Below are 15,160 nucleotides of genomic sequence, written 5' to 3'. Positions count from 1 at the left end.
CAGAAAAGAGCTACGAATCCTGGTGAAGGGTCTGGAGCAGAAGCATCATGAGGAGCAGCTGAGGGATTTGGGGTTGTTTAGCCTGGAGAAGAGGACGCTGAGGAGAAACCTTACTGCCCTCTATGACTAGAAGGTTGTAGTGAGGGTGGGGTTCATCTCACTAGTAACTAGCGATAGGACAAGACGATGTGGCTTCAGGTTACACCAGGGGAGTCTTAGGTTGGTTGTTAGGAAAAAACTTCTTCCCAGAAAGGACTATTAATCACTGGAATGGACTGGCCAGGGAAGTAGTTAAATCACTACCCCTGAATGTGTTTTAAAGTTGTATAGATATGGTGCTTAGGGACATGGTTTAACAGTGGGCTGGTAGAGCTAGTTTAGGTTAAAGGTTGGACAGGATGATCTTACAGGGCTTTTCCAACCTGAACAACTCTATGATTCGAACCTGCCTGGGTTTTGTTTTCTTCTTTTATGTTTCTCTGGTATTTCTGAACCTCAGAGCTGTGAAAGCCCCTGCACAGATCCAGATGCTCCCCTGGGTAGCCAGCTCCACCACCTGTGGCCTTTGCCTCTCCAGCGTCTGCAATTCCACTGAAGCCACAGCAGCAGGAAGCAGGGTGAATCACATGCAAAGCACACGGGCTAAGCCTCTGCACAGCCCAAGTGCAGAAACCTTTGGGGAAGCTTTGGTTTTGCAGCCTGTATGCCACAGAGGGGCGTGGGTGCACAGTACTGGCCATAGAAGTGCAAGCTGTGGTGATCTGTTGCTTTGCTGACCTTCCTAATGGAATCCTGATGGTCAGATGTATGGTTGTGTTGCCTGGACAGTGGCCAAATAGTGACCTTGCCTACCCAACCAACCTGTACCTGATGAGAGCTGAAGTCAACAGAAACAAAATTACAGCTTCTAGTGTTTTTCCTGTATACATTGAATGACCAGAAATGCACTTTTTGTTTGCTCTTATCATGGTCTATCTACTTCACCCTTTCTCTGTCACCCAGAGAGGTGATTTGATGGGCTGTACTGCAGGTTTCCCTGCTCCAGAGGAGGGAAGGAAGAACCTTTTCCCAGTGACAACCAAGTCCTCTCAGGCACTTCAAGCAGAGTTCAGGTTCCCACGCCTTATATTTGTCACAAGCTACTTTTACTCTTGTAATTTGCAAGTATTGTGATTGTGGTCAGTTCTTTCTCTCCACCCCAAAATCCTTCCAAGTGTAATAAAGCTGTCCAGCTAAAAATGTGTTGAGCTTTCAACTGCCCTATAGTTATATGCAGTTAAGTGTTTGTCAGCAGCTGAGGAGCCACATAATCAGCAAAGGGGTCATGAAATGCAGGTCTGTTGGCCAAGGGATTTCTAGGACTGGAAGCCCTTTGGAGCAGGCAGGGTGTCCCTGAAGATAATGCCAGCTGGGATTTACAAGCAACTGCTCTAAGCATCCATCAAATCCAACCTCTATTGCACTTGGGGAAAGAGCTGGTTGCCACTTTAAGTTTTAGTGAAGGGCAGGGAAAAAACCCACACATCTTTTCTTCCTAAGTATCTGGTTCCCAGAGGCACTACTGTTCACTATATTTTTCATATTTCCTCAACAAAACTCTGGGGTCCTGCTCAGCCTGCTGTACCTTTTGCAGAGATTCATCCTGTACTCCGTATAGGTTTATCTACCTGAATAATGTTTTTTCACCCAGAGATAGGTGCTTTCAGTAGCTTTAAAAGCAGTAAATTGGAAAAATAAATATTCCATCTAAGTGGCTTGCTCATAATTCTTTTCTTCAGGAGGATTAAATGCACTGTGTAGATGTCATCCATTTGTTCTAACAAAGCAAGAGTAACATTGCAGGTTGGGGTTTTCCAAATGGTACCAGGAAAGGAACCCTGCATTAGATTTCATATATATTTGCTGTCAGTGAGGAAAAGATAAGAGTCAGACCCTTTTTCCATTGCAAGGAGCAGAGCCCATGAAGAGGCCAGGCAGGGTGTATCTGCAGACACAGCCCCTGATGAGGAACTTGCTGAGAGGAGAGATCCTCCCTCCATGCACCTCCAGGTATGTGCTCCTTTTGCTGCTTCTCTTGTGTGGGTCAGGAAACCACATTGTCTTGAGTGAGCTAGTTCAGTCAGTAAAAATGAGCTCAGAAAAGAGAACAGGTGTTTTTTGCCTGGATATAGTTTCACAAGACACATGGCAGCTCTCTGCTTCCAAAGGGGTCTTCCACAGTTCCCTTTTGAAGTCCCCTCTCTCAGCCAAAAACTCCAGCCACTCACTATCGTGTCTGTGGCATTTGTTGGACCTTCACATGAGCTGCTGTATTTCACTAAAATGGCACAAAAATAGCTTCAGCAAAAAAGTCAGGTAATTTCCTGATGTTTTAGTGAATTAAATTGGGCAAGGGTCCAAAAGGTGCCAGTGCAAGAAGGGAGTAGTGAGACAAGTTCTCTGGAAACTGTGAGCTGCTCAGTCAGCTCAACCCTCCTGGTAAATCCTCTCCTGGCAGAGCTTCTGGGAGCATCACTGTTGAGGACATGCCAGAGAAGAAAAAATAAATATCATTTGCTGCTGCAAAACATTATCAAATCAGAGATAGCTTTGGCTCTGAGCAAAACAAGGAACAGCTTCACCTGTACTGATGACTAAGCAAGGTCACAAGAATTTTTGTTGCAAATAAAACCAATGCTATGACTCCTGAAATCAGGCCAATTTAGGAAAGAAAGGAAAAGGTGTAAAGTATTTTTATTCATAATCACCAGATGCATCTTAAATGAGGCTTTTATTTCATTAAGGCAAAACTCTTGCCTTCCTTGTCTTGTTCTTATTCTGTCTCCTTCTTAGTATGAGTTAATTTTTTGTGTGGAAGAACTATTAGATATTACCCTAGAGATGAGATGGTACATATCAAACCAAGCAATCATTTTCTTGCTCCTCATATTAGAAAGCTTCAGGTCACCATTGTTATGCTGTCATGTTTTTTGTCCTAATTTAGGAGAAGGCAGCAGGTTTTCAACATTTTGTGTCTATTTGAAAATTCACTGAATGTTACCAGTAGGAAGAAAACATTTATATTTAGTATATTAATTTTCTATAACTTGTGCCTTAGGTTATGGTTATGAGAATGTTGTATTATAGTACATCTAAATTATAGGTCTACAAAATGAAAAACATAAAACTTAAACATGTTGTTGTGGTCTACTAGGTATAAGAAAGAAAAAAAAAGATAAATTTTTATAAAACAAGGTAAAAAATATGCTGATATTTTGATTGGGCTAAATAAATTATAATGCAGCATTAGATTGGCAAAAACACTATTACTATATAGAGGAAAGACAATCCAGACAACATTATGGTTCTTTGGGAAAAGCAGTAATTGTGCATGTATTTCTGTGTAAGTAAACAAGAACAAACTTCACAGCTGCTAATTCAATTCATATTCCTGGAATCGAAGTGTAAACAAATGCTTGTATTTTTGTTTTAGAGGGTGGATGAGGTTTGGTAGCTTTCCATTGGTGTAAAGAAGGAACATCTGTTGTGGCCATAAAAAAACTTGATGATCAAGTATACCACATCCCACATTAGCAACATTAGGCATTTAGGTTGAAATCCAGATCAGACTGAACTCAGTGACACTGAGTTTTGCTGTTAAACTCAAGGTGGCTTGGATTTCAAGCCAAAATCCAAAGCTTTAAAAACAATAGCACAGAGAGTATTAAAAACCAAAGTAGGCTGTTGCTGTGTGTAGGAGCTATGCACCCAGTTGCCTAAAATAACATTCCAGTCTGGTTTACAAATAGCTTTCTATTAGGATGTATCAAGACATAAAATGCTGCAAAAGTGGATTGTGTATGTAAAAAGAGGGCATGATAAGGGTTATTTTGGTCAGATCATAATATCAGTATCACCACAGAGCAGAAAAGGTTTAAAGATCTCAGGAAGAGAAATCACTGAAGTCACTGAGGCATGTTTTCCTTAACCATTAATGACTTAAGAACACCACTACATCTTATACATTTCTTACCAAGGGAAAAGAAATGCAGAATATGTGGAATCAGACTACAGACAGATTATAGCCAGCACTTAAAAATTAATCATAGAGTGGTCAAATTTTCCTTGTCCAGAGCAGATGAGTCAGAAAATACAAGCTCCATGTTCCCCTCAGATTTGGTTACAGAATGTACAAAACTTGGAATAAAATTTGAAATTACTCACACAGCACTTTTATTCCTCAGGACTTTTTTCATCTTCCTTTCTCAGTCACGTGTCTATTTGCTATTTGACTTAGGGGTTAAGACCTCACCATTTGTCCAAATGCAATGAATCTGTACCCAAAAGGGCAAAGTAAAACCTGTGCTTAGAGCTCAGAATCAGGCTCTGTGTCCATCTGAGGTTCTGCTTCTCTCAGCTCTTTGTACTTGACAAAGATGCCTGCCCCTTTCAGTACAAAGCCCAAGATCTTAACTCAAGCTTCCCCCAAGCCCCCATCCCTCTTGGCATTTTGTAATTTAAACACTCGACTGTATCCTGAAGCAGCTTAGAATTATCTCAGTTTTCAGTCTGCTGACTCTGCCGTGTGGGTGGTATCCTCTGGGAGGGAGAGAGTGTATTTTAAACAGACATAGTTATTTTCAAAACAATCATTTTTATGCACCATTAGCCACAGAGGCTGGCATAAGCTTTGTAAGATTTAGATTGGTTTAACAAAACAGTTCTCTCTGTCCAGTGAAGATTTTCATTTGCACTCTGAAAGAACATATTGAGCATCTATATTTTGATTTTTGCTTTGATTTTGTTTGTTTGGGTTTTGGTTTTGGTTTTTTTTTTTTTGTTGGTTGGTTTTGGGCTTTTGTTGTTTGGTTAGTTGGTTGGTTTCTTTTCTCTTTCCAACAGGAGTGAGATCATTTAACACAAAACTTTGGTTATTTCCAAGAAAAGTTCAAAAATTGCCTGACTTAAGCATTGCCAAATAGGACAGGTATCTGTTTAAAAGACAGGGCTAGATAAACTTGCATTTCTTTCTTTGATTTGGCTCTCTGAAAACTTACACAAAACTGATCAGCTCCTATGGGTCTCCTTGAAGTTTGCACAGCATAATGTAAGCAGAGAATTAAATTTCTGGTGTTACTGACATCCAGTACTCTTCAGACACAAACCTTACTGACTGCTTGCTCTCTCTTTCATACTCAGATTTCTTTAGTTTTAGTTTTAGTAACAACAAGGAAAGTGTCAAGTATCAAAGATCTTACATTGGAGAAAAATTCCTTGACCCCTTCCCAGTCCTGCAATTAAAAAATACTGCTTCAGCTACACCCTTTTACTTATTACACGGCTGAATTTTTGTATGTTTTTTAACCCCTAATATGGTAATGTATTTCACATTATCCTATAGGTCAGTTGTTATATTTGTATCATTTCAGTAGCAGCAGCATTACAGTCATAATGTTATCCCAGCTTGAAAAGATTTGTGATGAAAATGGACTGTACACATGGATGCCCCATCACAGAATCACCCAGAATCACAGAATGTTTAGGTTGGAAGAGACCTCCAAGACCATCCAGTCCAACCTTTGACTAACACCACAGCCAATTACTAAACCATGTCCTTAACCATCAAGACACTCAATGTTATAACAGTTCAATTACTGACACTATGAGCTTTTACTTGTATTTGTATAATTAATATATTTCATTTAGTTGTGTCAGAGATGTCTAGTCCCTTCCTCCATCTAAAAGGCAGATTTATTTTTTTTTTTAAAGTCAGGTAAATTCAGCAATTGACTTCATGGCATGGTTTACTAATTGGGCAAAAACCACAAACAACCCAGAGCAGCATGAAAAAAAGTCATGATAAGATGCAAATGGCTTAAAGCCTCAAATGCTGCCAACTCCTTCCTGGCAGCCTGAGCAACAAGCTACCTTCCCTTTGGGAAGGACAGGAGCAAGGACATGAACTGATGCTGCCTTTCCCTCCCTCCCTTTACTGGCTGACTCATAGAACACTTGTGGTGTGGACAGCCCAGTAAATAAACAAACACACACACAGAAAACAGGCAGGCACATAATGGGAAAAAACTGCAGGCACTTTGCCCATCAATGTTAACTTCTGTGTGTGTCCCTCCCCTCCCCCAATACCTGTAAAAGAGAGTTAATCCACATCTGTTCATGAGACCAAGTGTTTTCCCTGTTAAATCTATATAGAGTTAAAGAAGAAGTAAATAAAAGTTACATAAATCTCCACGCATTTAATTGTTTCTCTCCTCTGCCAATTTTTAAAATGGTTGATAACATTTATAATAGTTATGACAATGTAAATGTGAGAGAAAAATGATACCTAGACTGTGCTAAACTTTGCAAAGCAATGAAACAAATAATCTGATCTCTCCTGATGTTAAAATGCCACTTTACTAACATAAGTATGCCTCTGGTTATTTAGAAAAAGGCATCCTACAGTTTTTAGAATTAAAGTTTAATTCTGCTATTGATTCAGATGGAATAAGCCTCATCTCTTTTATTCTCTTGGAGGAAGAAAGTATTTTACAGGTCTTATAAATCTTTGCTTTTAATCCACTGAGTCTTTGAAGCATGACAATTGTTTGTTCATAGACAGTATCTGTTTGTGGCTAAAACAGACGAGATGATAATTCAACTCAAGAAATTCAATATTCAATTTTCTATTTTTTAATTTCAATTTAAATATAGAGGGGTTTGTTTCATAAAAAATATGTGAGAGCCTCTAGTTTGTTTCATGTAACTACACTATTTTGTAGATAGGCAGCAAAATTATGATATATTCACGATCCACAGGAATCTTAAATTGATTACTACTGTTAGGCATCACAAATTGCTATTAAGTACCTTGTTGTAGATTTAGTGGTACTGAGGAGCTGCTGAAGCAGCAAACCAGAAGCTTATTGTATCTAATTGCAAAACTCTTTAACCCAAAGCTTTTTAATTATGAATTTAGAAAAAAAAATCCGAAGTCTGATACATTGCATAATCATAAATACACTTGTGTCAAGTGTTGACATTTTCCATAATACCTTGGGAAATTACATTAAAAAGAGTAATTATTTCTGCTCCTATTACTAAACAGGTTTGTACTGATCATGCAAATACAAAAAAACCCATGCCTTGTGGGTGTTCATTAATAAAGATTATTTGCTTAGGATACTAATTTAAAAATAAATATTTGCAAAACCATACTTTATCTACTCACAGTGGGAATATACAAGGAAATAACACACTGGAAATAGCCATTATAATGATTTTTTTTAGTCTTTGTTTAATTTATGTGATATCACAAATTTAAATAAAAACAGAGTATGTTTGCACTCACCACTTATACTCTTGGGTTTAATGCTGACAGGAAGAGATTCACAGTTTTGTATGTTTGAATTTGCATGTTTGTTAGAGTTTATAACAGTTTTCTGGAAAAGTATAAGCAGATTAGTGCAAAAGGAAAAAATATATTTGTCTGCATAGCTATTAAAAAGAAATGTATTTCTGATTTCCATTACTATGGACTTTGCTGACCTTGCTTTAAGAATAACTCATGGGAGTGCAGTTGGATTTTTTCAGGTCAGTGCAATACACATGCAGAACTTTGCCAGAGTTTTAGGGTGATTTGAGCTTGTGCAGTCATCACTGTGAAACGAAAATGAGGGTGTTTTTATATTTTTAAAATCTAAGGAAATTAGGACGATCAGTCCTGTGAACAACTAACTAAACTTGCAAACAGTTTTGGTCAAACTGTACTGCTGAACACGCTGGTCCGACCCATTTTGGTCTCAAGAAATGGTTAAAATTATTTCAAAGTGAAGTCACACATTGCTCAATGAGATCTGGCAAACTTAGGTTATGTGTTCTCCTTGCTTCTAGTCCAAGAGAGCTTGATCTTTAGTTACTTCAGCCTGTTTGTCATTGCCTGGACTTAAGCTATTTTGGTCCTAAGCAGGTCATAGAGACCCTGAGTCACAGTTTGTCCAGGCCCTTCATAACCTTATTACCTTTCCATAGTTTATTATGCATCTCAGGTATAATCTATGCATACACACATTACAGAGATCTGAATTTCCTTTCTTTTTCCCAAATCCTCTCATGAAACAGGAGACAGATAGCTGAACATTAGCAGGTGGAAGATGGGTATACCCCAAACAGCATCCAGTTAGTCGCAAGGTAGCCAGGGTCGATTCCTATAATTAAAAAGTTCCTCTGCTACATTCTCATGCACATTCTTCATGCTTCAACAGATATTTGTATGCTCTGTAGTCTGTTTTTTGCATGTTTTGTATCACATGCACATGACCTCCTCCCTCCTTACCAAATCTGCTTACTGCACACATACCAAGGGATTTATCTGCGATGCCAGTGATGCGTCCCCTATTCACCCATGTGGAAATATCCCTTTCCAGAAATCTGCCTGTGGATAACTTGACTGACATAGCTTCAAATCAAGATCACTATTCAAATCAAGATCACTATTAAAAAAATATAAAAAACTATCTTTGCACTGTGTGAGTAATCCACACTCAACAGGAACATGAGAGAGAGCTGAGGGTGCTGTGCAAGGAAATTAAGAGAGACAGCTGCAGACACGAAATGCTCTTTATTTCACATGCTCACCCTTAGAAAATAAGAAAAGCAGATTTAATTGAGGCCTGACAAGATCTCCAATATGCCTATCTGGGACTGATGGCTTCCCTAAGCTTTCAACAAGGCTGCTACAGAAGTGGAAAGCAGATGGATACAAGAACCTTCTTGCTGAGAGCAGTGTAGCTCAGATTTCATTATCAGCAAAAAAATCAACCCCTTCTTGTTGAATTTCCTCCCCACTCAATTATATGCACCTCCAGCATATTACTCCAAGACCTTCACTCAGTTCCTAAAATACCATTACATGATTGAATGATCTCTTGAGATTAGTAGTCTCACTACCTCCAACAGCTAGGTAGAGCAAAAGGGTATTAAAAATGCATGTTAAACTGCGGGATACCACAGGGAATCCAGAAACTTCTGTGGCTTTTACGTGTCAACAGATGGCACAGGGTGACCTACTTTGGAGTAAATAAATAAAAAAACAGAGGCTGAAGCTGCCCTGGCAAGGAGTGCCTGCCCTGGCAGTGGAAAGCTCTGGTGGCTGTGGAGCACAAGGGACCTTCAATGGGATGTCTGGAGGCTGCCAGCTGACTTTGCTGCCCAGGCATCATTAGTATGTGTTGGATGTTCTGTAGCCTACTCAATATGTGCTGGTAATATTAATCTGGGTTCCCTAGCAGCAGGTGCCTCTATCATAAGGCTCTCTAGCATGATTACTTTGCAGATTGGCAGAAAGTCCAAGGTCTGAGAGTGACTTGAAAGAACAAAATCAAATTTCCAACCCTAGAAATGTCTTTTCTGGAGTCAGGTGGGGTATTGATTCTGCAGTGTCGCTTTTCACTTTTAATAGATGCTTAAGAAAAGAATTACTTCATTCCCCAAATAAAAAAATTTAGTCTATTTTTTTTTTAAATCAGCACCACAGACATAAGAGCAACTACCAGATTTTCTCACTCTCTGCTTACAGTTACTTTAGGTATACACCATCTATTAGAACTACTGCTAATTTCAATGGAAAAACTCTAATATGTTATTCATATTATATTGTGTCCTCTCTCTCCTCACCAGGAGATGTGTTTTGTAAATCTCACTATTTTCCCCTTTTCCAGAACTTTCCTTAAACAAAGAATAATCCTTCCAAAAGCATAAAGGAAAGTTAAACTTAGTGTGAGACACAATGTACAGACAGATCATGTACTGTGCTGACTTCTGTTTGTTCAGCAACAGGATTGTGAAATTCCCAGTACCAGCTTGATTTTGTGGACAGATAATACAAAACCACTATTTGCCACCTGGTGAGCAGAACGAGTTATCTTAAGCCTCCTGTTTGTAGAACAGTATAACAAATTACTTTTCCAGTATGGATAATTTAGCTTTTCTTATCTGTTCAATTTGGCACAATTTAACTCCGTATAAACATTCAGTTCAATTATGAGTATATTGTATGTGCTTAGTTGCCTGTGTGTAACATCAAGTTGTGCTTTCCCACCAATCTGGGACAAACCCTCCTGAGGGATATTAGCCTGAATATTTTAAATTTTTTTTTATTTTATTTTTTAAATGACAATTTCAGAATTAAAACATGGAAAACCCTTTGTGATTTCTTTAAAAATCCCTCCTGCACATTCTTAAATATTTTATACCTTCCATATCTTTTAACTCAACATACAGGAAACAGGGACAGATTGGTGTCAGAGCTTTCCCAAACTGTTGGCATTATGGAGCTATATTTAAACTCTCTGACAGGGAGAATCCTGTATGACAAGACAAGGTTGAAGGTGCTCAGTCATCCAACCCTCTGCCAGGCTGCATTTTAGATGATCAGAATTGGTCCTGAATAACCTGGCCTGACCCTGCAGATGGCCCTGCTGTGAGCAGGAAGAGGGACCAGAGGACTCCTGAGGTCCCTTCCAGCCCAAATTATATTATGGTCAGGTTTTTAGAACTACTGTTTGCTTTAATATGACTTTAATATGGTGAGCCTTAGCAAAGTGATTTTTCTGGAGTCCCCAGGGCACTTCCCAAACATCCAAATGTTGCAGAAGAAGAAATGATTTCTTCATGTAACTCATAGATATCCTCAACATATACAGCTCATTTCCTACAAAGATTTCCCTTTTCAGTGCTGAGATTCCCATCCCAGTCCCCTCAGAGAAACACTGACATTCAAACCAAAGCACAGTGCTAAGCCTGGAGAAGAGGAGGCTCAGGGGAGACCTCATCACTCTCTACAACTCCCTGAAAGGAGGGTGTAGCCAGGTGGGGGTTGGTCTCTTTTCCCAGGCAACTCTCAGCAAGACAAGAGGGCATGGTCTCAAGTTGTGCCAGGGGAAGTTTAAGTTGGATATTAGAAAGAATTTCTTTACGGAGAGGGTGATCAGACACTGGAATGGGCTGCCCAGGGAAGTAGTGGATTCTCCGTCCCTGGAGATATTTAAAAAGAGACTGGATGTGGCACTCAGTGCCATGGTCTGGTAACCACAGCGGTAGTGGATCAAGGGTTGGACTTGATGATCTCTGAGGTCCCTTCCAACCCAGTCGATTCTATGACTGTATATTCTATGAAACATTACAACATCTACACTCCTCTTACCTGTCATGAAAAATGTTACTGACTGGCCTTTGAAGAGGTTTGACAACTGTTTCAAATGGTTAAATTTCTCAGGAGTACAGAACATAACAGATTATAAATTTGTTTGAGACTTAGAAACATTTAACACTGGATAGAAAGCAACAACACAGTTTTGCTCTTAGTTGTTTCAAGTTCCTCCACAGTTCATACATTCACAGCAGGAAACATATTCGACTGTATTTTTAAAATCCCAGGGACACAGTAATTAGAATGGGGTAAGTCTGTGTTTTACTAAATACACTCCCTGCCTAAAGTTCACCAGATGTTTTCTTTTAGAAATGGAGGTTTCCTGCCTAATCTATTTTGCCTTAATCTTCCAGCTGCCTTTTAGGTAAAACACAAGCTGAACAAAAGCAAAAACATAAACTTTTTTTGTTTTCTTCTTTTCTGTCTTGCTTGCTATTGTTTCAGTGTTCTAACACAGCAGTACAACAATAATTCAACATTTTGACCCAATAAATTGCTTCCTGATGCTCACTTAAAATAAATGTATTATTCCGAGCCACAGATTCAGCTGCTGCTGGATGTGTTTTCCATCTGCAGAATCTTTGCCCAGAACTACCTGACGACATCCCAAAGATTATTCTGGCTGAATGGGATCTCCCAAAGCCTCTGCCTATTGCAGGTATTAGCAACAGCAGGTATTAGCACTGCACATTAACTCAATGAAGCAGCAGAGTCAAGCAGACAGCAAATTTTTAAAGGTACTTGCATCTGCATGGGAACTAAAGAAAAATAAAGGCAGGGAAGGATTGATTTAATCTGTTTACATAACTCGCTTAAAATTAACTTGCAATTAGGCCCTCACCAGGGATTGCTCCATGATTATACCCTCCAGCTACCTAAGACAAGCCTGGGCTCTGGGCAAGTAATGAAGACCTGGGCTCAAGGCTGTAATGAAGACCAGTGGGCTGCTGATCCCCAGACAGGTCATTTTGGGGCCACCCCTGGGAACTGCCCAAGCAAGCCACTAGAGGGAACTCAGCCTATTCCCTGCAAGCCTTTGGCACTGGACTTTCCCCACTGCTCACTTCCTAGGACCTTTACTTTATAAACTATATGAATATGTGTGCTTGAAGCTGTAGGCATATGCTTTCAAGACACCTGCTACAGTAACTCCATCTCTTGAAGCACATGTACCAGTGTTCTTCTGTATTGCACATGCATGACACATTTCATCTTCTATGCTAGTACTAATGTAGTTTTTTTTTTTTAATATTTTCTCTCTTTTTTCCTTTCCTCATAATTTCTTTGTCTATGTGGTGTCAGTGCTCTTTGGGGGTAAACCAAAGTGAGTATGCTCCTGGTTACTAGTAGGTGTTTAAAACATGTTCCTTGCATTTCTTACAAGAAAGAATCATGGGAGTAGGAAATTAAGGAAGGGTAGAAACTTGCTATAAGTCCTTCAAAGTTGAGGTTGAGGTGGCTGGCTCTAACTGAGGAAGACAATATTGAGAACAGTTTCTAAGTGAGCAAGGAACTTCTTCCTTTGGTCATTACATATTGGCTTTCTGCTTCTTCACCTTCTTCAGTGAAGAAACACTGTCCATAACTATCCTTGGGGCTCACCCCATGTCTTTACATTGTGCCCTGTGTTTGAAAATTAGAACATGATTGTGTTAAAAATTATATAAAATGCTACAGTTTGGAGGAGTGCAATTAATGAGTTACAGCAGCAATACAGGTTAACTCCTCAGTGTTGCCACAGGGGGAAGGAATAGGAAGTTTCAAAGAAGTTTCATCTGAGGGATATTTATTTAGGTGTGGAGATTGTTCTCTCACTAGGTGCTGCTTCTGGGGCAATGAAGGGAAAAACCTTTTTGTTGGTGGGCTGCCTTCCCTGAATGCTCTGAAATATGCTGGTGTTGCTGTCAAACCTGGCATGTTTCACAGGCTTACTGAGGATGGTGACTACGTGATCCAGATGGAGAGGTCACCAGAACTGGGGGGGTCTTATCTGACCCCTCCCTTCACCCCAGCACTTCCCAAAGGCAGAAATTTCAATTAGGATGCTACTTGTTCACTCTTGTGTTGCCAGCTATGGATCTCCAGAGTGTCAACAATTACCCCACACAGCAGAGCTCTCAGAAAAATAAAGAAAAATAAAAGAATTTTTAGAATCATTATTGGAAAATAAAAAGTCAAAATGAAAAGTCTTGAAAATAGGAGTTAAATTCTGCACAGGCATAGTTAGTTGGTCACAGTTACCTGTATGGACAAAGTAATGTTACCTGTCTTCTTTTTTATGGAAGTTATCTCACATGCAGCAAGACATCACATGGCTGCTTTAAAATTCAACCTGTGATGCTGCAGATTTGAAAATCTACTTTTGGTGGAAATGGGAGAAAACTTCATGTTCCGTGTTAAAGCCCTTGGGATATTTACTTTCATTTATGCAGAGAAAATGTCATCTAAGCACAAGAGTTCAAAGAATATTGGAAATAATTTTTGTATCAATCAAATACATGTGTGTGGTAGAAGAGCAGAAGAATAACGAAGCATTGTGAAAGAAAAATTTCCTTCACTGAGGGAAAAAGGGCTGTAATTTGGCATAAATGAGGACAGTGGGTGGGGGCAATAGGGAAAGGCCAAAGAATAGATGGCACAGGTCAGGACGAATATAATAAAGAGAAGGGGCACTGGAAGCAATATGGAAAGTAAGTAGGCTGACACTTTTTTCTCACCTGTGTCTGGCTTTTAGAAGCATCCATCTTCCCTGCCCTGCATAAATTTTAGGGTCTGTCTTGGAAGGGTCTGAACCTTTCCCCTTGGAAGTCAGTTTTGAAAGCAGTCTTGGGAGCTAAGTGGTTGTTTTACCAACATACAACAGAAGAAAAAGGGACATATTAAAACAAACAGAATCTTAGCTGTGACCTACTTCATGGAAACTAATGTATGTAGATCACTTGATGATCAACTAAACTACAATATGGTTAAGTCAATTTAGGAAAACTTTGAAAAGGGAAGTCTCTTAACATTAAATCCGTGAAGAAGACTGAGAAACGAAGGAAGGAAAATCATACAAATGGCACAAAGCATCACCCTGCAGATGTGAACAGGCCTTGCAGGCTTTGGGATCTGTGGATGCTGAAGAGAATAAGCAGTGTGCTTGGTGCATATGTAGCCTGAAAAATACTTTTTTTCTTTTTGTCATAAAATATATGACTCAGTGCTTTGGAGAAGGCACTTGATAACTCTGCCATGGTAACCGAGGTCATGCAGACCTTGTAGGTACTGAACAAATCTGGTATTTGGTAATGAATTAAAGAAGGAATATAAAGCAAAAGGCCCTCTCAAAAGAGCAGTATAAACTCTTACCTTAAATTGCCTAGGACATACTAAGGTTAGAAACTTACAGCTAAGTGCTGAATTATCACTGAACACTCAGAAAGGCACCGTTCAGCAAGGGGGGTACTGAGGAGTTTTGGACACATGCAGCAAGCAGGCTGTGCTTGTGATAGACCTGGCCTGGTAAAGAGAACCAGACTCATAGGATCATTTTGGTTGGGATGAAATAAAAAAGTTGAGGCTTATGAGTCTCAGAGCTGCAGACTGCATTTTTTATCTTTCTGGTTTATCTTCCTGTCAGTAACCAGCTCAGGTCAGACCTCCCAGACTTTCTGATCTCTGAGGAAACAATCCTTAAACTCTAATTGTTTGGGATTTTTGAGTTGTGTTTGGCAGGGGAATTCCATGATTATTTGTGCACAGCAGAGTCATTCCTAGTTCTCCAGGATATCAAGTGGGATATGTGGAGTTACCGAGTATGTGCAATGTCCTTGCCAAATTAATTCATATCATGTTGCCAGAAATCTCAAGAGAATTATTGGATCTTGTAAAAATCTAGCTTTCTTTTAGAAAAAGAAAACCCAAATGTTCTCTCTTGGACAAAATGTACCCTGAGCACAGCAGATAAATGTGGCATACTTAAAATAATTCTTC

The sequence above is a fragment of the Calypte anna genome, chromosome 3, assembly GCF_003957555.1.
Source record: "Calypte anna isolate BGI_N300 chromosome 3, bCalAnn1_v1.p, whole genome shotgun sequence".
Taxonomy (NCBI): Eukaryota; Metazoa; Chordata; class Aves; order Apodiformes; family Trochilidae; genus Calypte; species Calypte anna.
Note: the sequence above shows the minus strand (reverse complement) of the source record.